The sequence below is a fragment of the Brassica napus genome, chromosome C4, assembly GCF_020379485.1.
Source record: "Brassica napus cultivar Da-Ae chromosome C4, Da-Ae, whole genome shotgun sequence".
In the NCBI taxonomy this organism is placed as follows: Eukaryota; Viridiplantae; Streptophyta; class Magnoliopsida; order Brassicales; family Brassicaceae; genus Brassica; species Brassica napus.
In genome coordinates, this window is record NC_063447.1 from 28,329,397 (window position 1) to 28,335,038 (window position 5,642).

A 5,642-nucleotide genomic window follows, 5' to 3' on the forward strand; every position below is an offset into this window, starting at 1 on the left:
GAAATATATATAACCATTCTGCAAACACAAACCATAAAGACATTGACAAGAGAGTTTCAAAGGAATCAATGTATACTTACCATTTTTTCAATGGGTTTTTCGATGGAGGCGTCTGTCGGAAAGACCAGAATTTGGACACGATGTAATCGTCACCGTGAACACTATGAATTAGTGTATTTGTTGGTCAAAATCGGAGTTGTTTTGAATGAGAAATGGAGGTCCAAAGTGAATGATATAAAAAACTTGTAAAGCTTTATATTTGGCTAAATATAAAAACTAAGCAAATGTATCACTTTGGGTATTTGGTTTGAATATTGATTTAATTGATTAATTAGACTTTATGTCAATTAGTCTATATTAAAATCTTATTCTTAAAATATTTTTGTATTTACTTAAATGTAAAGTATAAACCCAACAAAGTATATTGATGGATTTTGATTTGGTCAAAAACCTCTCTATGACTTTAAAAGAGAAACCTACAAGAGCTATGAATTAAGGAATTCAAATTTCATTATTGCTGCACTTAAATGGTACGTTTTGTTGACTCCATAATGACATAACGTGTCTTCATTTTTTCTATATAAAAGGAGCTCTTGTGTTAACTCATGTGACACATATATACAAACAAGTATAGTAAAAAGAATTCTCCCACTTGAATATTTGATTCTTTATATTTTGTGTCTTCTTTTCTTTTTTGAGTCTGAGAGTATATTTTATATCATCATTTTCTTAATCTTTGGTATAATTTTATTAATCTTATTCTTTACAATATTCAGTTCTCCGTAGTTTATATAATATGGTCCTATCACTTCCAAGTTATTCATGTAGAGATACTCCTTTCTTAACCTAATGTTCCTGTGAAACATTAGAGAGAGAGAGAGAGAGAGAGAGAGAGAGAGAGAGAGAGAGAGAGAGAGAGGGAAGGGGAGGGAGAGAGAGAGAGAGAGAGAGAGAGGGGAGAGAGAGAGAGAGAGAGACAGAGGGGGAGAGGGGAGAGAGGGGGAGAGAGAGGAGAGGGGGAGAGGGGAGAGGGGGAGAGGGGGAGAGGGAGAGATGGGGAGAGAGAGAGAGGGGGAGAGAGAGGGGGAGAGGGGAGAGGGGGAGAGGGAGAGAGGGGGAGAGAGAGAGAGAGGGGCTATGAAGAACTTTCTTGGTTTGTGCCGTTTTAGGGTTCAAGGAAAGGGTTTCAAGGGAGTTTCAAGAAATGCAGGAGGGAGAGGCAACTAAAAGATGGTGACAGTCTTATAACAAAAACCAGCAAGGTGTTTGTCTATGAAAAGGTGAAACCGATATTAAACTACTTTTGGGCAATTTAGCATGTGGGCCCTAAATAGGCTGAAGCAGAACATCACTACGAAATTGTTAACACTGCTCACACGCAGGGTTTTAACTGTTCAGTTAGTTAATTAATCTTGAAAATAGTGTGTTCTAGGAATTACTCAAGGTGATTAAGTAACTTTGTTTTCCCTTTTGCTTTGTCATAGTTTGATAAAACTTAAGTGTTCTGATCTTCCTTTTAATGCTTTAAGATGCGGTTCTTTTTTCAGTAAATGCATCTTCTTCTCTAGAAGTCCTCCTTGATTTATTCCGGAGTGATATTATCATTACTTTGTGCTAGATCTAAGTTATTTTTATATTATTTAATAAGTATTGTTATATTAGTTGTTTCCAAAAAAAATGAGATTAATCCATTGGTTACACATTAGGGTACTTTAGTTTGCAAACTTACACAAAATGTTACTTTGCACATTCAGTGTACTTTGGCCTTAGTTGTTGTCTGTGTGGTCTGTTATATCCTTAAAAAGGGGAGATGTGCATGGAATCGGGGTGGTCATGAATAGAAAAAGAGGGATGGTCAAGATTTTGGTGGATGTGATCAAGAATAGTGTGGTCATTGATAACAGCTGAGGGATGGTGAACATTATAACAGCCTAAAGTGATCGTCTTTGCATTACCTCCTCGGTGGCTTTGCAGCATTACCTCCTCGGTGGCTTTGTAGCATTCCCCAATGAGCTGCTACTTCTATCATTCCAGTCAAACCAAGATAAACCACGATGTAAGAATCTTAATTGGTTACAGAAACTAGTAGAGAATCACCACAATGTTGAATAAATCTCATAGGAATTATGATAAAGAAGTTTTCTCATTTTCAAATCAGGTGATTCCACTTTTCCATGTTTGGGAATATAACTACTTCTTCATCATTATAATCAAACAATGATGAATCACGATGTAAGAAGTTTTATTAGGATACATAAACTAGTGGAAATCACCACGAAGTTGAATAAATGTCATAGGAGTTATGATGAAGAAGTTATCACACTTTTAAATAAGGTAATTCCAACTTTCCAGTGGTAGATGTTATTATCAACAATGGTTCCATACTTCCTTCCCGGATCTACTTGTTATGCTTCTTCTTGGAATCCTTTTTCTTGAGACCATCCTCCTTGAGATGATCCAGCTCCAGCGTCCGACATGATCACCACTACAACATAAACCAACATGGAATGAGAAGAAGTTATTGACTATAAACAAGTTATGATCATAAACTTACATTAAAGAAGAAGCTACTGAATTAAGGAGAAGAAGCTACTGAATTAAGGAGAAGAAGCTATGATAGAAACAATACATGATCACAATTCACAACTACAACGCATACAAACATGGAATGAGAAGAAGCTATGAGCGTATGATATAAACAAGTCATGATCATAAACTTATATTAAAGAAAAATTTACTGACTTAAGGAGAAGAAACTATGATATAAACAAAGAATGAGTAGAAGCTACTGTCGTAAAGAAGATAGTTAGTAATCAACTAAAAACCTTTCAAAAGATAAGCTACTGCCGTAAGTTCAAGAAAAGAGAAGCTAATGATTTTAACTTAAGGTTTGTAGGGTTATTATATAATAGAAGAATTAGGGTTGGTGTTAATGTGGATACCCTCCTCTACACGCCTAATATGTGAAAAGAGTATATACTTTTTGATACACTAAATAGTCTTCCTAAACCGAGGTCTGACTTCCATCTGTGAATTAGACCTCTTATTTTTGGTGTTCTAATGATTTGACGTTTGTTTGAATCAACTTGTAATTGTAATTTTTAGGTTTTCCTCTGTTTCGGAAACTCGGTGGCCTCTACTTGCTTTCTTCTGCAAGATGAATTCAACATCCAGACAACACAATGCGACAATTGCATTATTGTACTCTCTTTTCCTTCTAGTATACACATAATGAATATGTGTGAGATGAAGACAAATCTCATCTTGGCGTTTTGCAGGGATTTATGTTCTGCCTAAGCCAAGTCGCTTGTAGGGATTTATGTTATGCCTAAGCCAAGTCGCTTGCATATTCTCCAGTGTTGCATGCCTTGTTGGTGGTGAGGAACTTTCTAAGGCGTCTCAGATACTTTCTTGTTATGCCGAAATGGTCTACTGCATGCATGTATTTACTCTTTCTATGTTAATTTTTGTATGTCCACTTTAACCTCTTATATATCAATGTTTACGCATTGCCAGTACTTTTAACGCACGGTTTTGGATTTTTCTTGCAGGGTCTGCTCGTGTATGCAGGTACAAGGAAACAAAATCTAGAAATTAATTTCCTAGCTTGTAAAGCTATATTTTCTTAGGAGGTGTATATATAACCAAAACCCAATATTTATCTGCAGACACAACACAAGCTTGAAATGGACAAAAGAGGTGGAGTGTTTAGATCTCAACCAATGGGCGTGCCAGAGGCTCAGTAGATGTCCCGTTTTGATCAACATGTCCCTCCTCCTGTCGGCTACCCTCCTGCATCTTACCTGCCGGCTCAAGGATACCCTCATACATCTTACCCACCTCTTGGCTATCCCCAGCATTGAGAAACTTTAAACCAATATTTTCATATTTTGTGCAAAGTGTTTCTGTTATTCAGTGTTGGTTGTTATATGTAGCTGTTCAGTTATGTGGTTGCTTTGCAAGTATTAGTACTCTGGTTTATGCACTAAAACCTTTGGTAGATATCATCTGGTGTGTTGATGAACCCAAAAGTGGAAAACCTTGATGTGTCTATATATGTGGGTGTATTCCTTTAATCTTTGCATTCTTTGTGCTGTGATTTCCTTGCAATTGCTTGACCATTCAAGCCTGCATCAGTTTGTTTCTTCAGTTTTCTTTCTTATAAGCCAAACTTAGCAGCAAGAATAATACAACTAATTAATGGTGTAATACAATTTCATACACTTCTTTTGAAGTATTTATTTTTCAAAAAAAATGAAAAATTATGTCACCTAAGCATACCTTGTTTGGTTCGACCTACAAAATGCTCAAACTAGAGTTCATAAGTTGAAACTTGAAAAGGAAGCAACAGATCCATTAAAATTCAACTCTGTTTTTGGCCCTCGAGTGCAGTAGATGCTGATGATGAAGTTTTGAAGATGTGTGTTTTTTTTTGTCAGCTGCCAACGGTTCTCCGAAGAGCACCTCTATATGACAATGTCTGATCTATATAGGAGAAGATAAAACCTCTGATATTAGCCTCTTTCGCAAGTTGGTTTGTCCAACCATTCTCTCTCCGAGAAACATGAAGCAGGTTCATTCTCTCGAAGTTATTCTATAGACTCCGTAACACATCAATCTCCGAAGCAAAAGCTGTTCAATTCATCGGGCTCGTGGTCATATGCACTAGGTTTGAGCAGTCCTCTCAAATCGAATCGATGTGATCCTCATGTCTCTCATACATAAGTATGCCTAAAGTAATCTTTTAAAGATGGATGGATAAAGAGATATATTTGATAATTTATTTTACATTTGGAATTTCCCACACCGACATTGAAGAAATATGTGTATAGTAGTGGATCTAGAAACAATTTTTAACTGTGATAAAACTAAAACACATTACTACTATATTTACAAATTTAAATTTTCAATGGAGGCATTATCAAAATTTTGTATAAAATTACACTAATCTCAAAAGACATTTGATCTATATTTTTCTTCACATTAATCCAAAATTTTACACAATTCAAAAGCTTACAAAGTTTGGCTTCCAACAAAGATACACTTTCTATGACCAAAGCGGTAACCTAGTCATTGTCGTTAACTACTACAAGTTCAAAACTGATGTTTCTTCTTCTTTATTTTTAGTTATATGGAAATTCTCCCATGCTCATACACGGATACAAATATTTACATAATAATTAAATTATAATAATTGATAAATATATTTTTCTCTTGTTTATAAATTTTAAGTTATTTTGTAATTTATATATATAATAAAAAAATATGTATCACTATGTTCCTATCTTAATTAGATATGAGATTTCACATATAATATTTTGTATCATTTCAAATATTTATTTTTGATATGTTAATTTATGTCTATTCTTTTAAATTAAAACAACAATTTTTATTATGTTAAAATTGATTTATCTTTTTCTTAAATTCATGTAGTTCTTTTTATACAATTTTATTTGTAAATATATTTGTAAATTTTGTATAAATTGGTATATATTAATTTAGAAAAAAAAGAAAAATTGCAAAAAATATCACATTCATAATACCACTTTTCATGTTTACCTTAACCACTTTTACCTTCAATTTATAACCAAAGGTTTAAGTAATCTTAATTTTAATTTGGAATGTGGAGTTTAGGGTTCGAA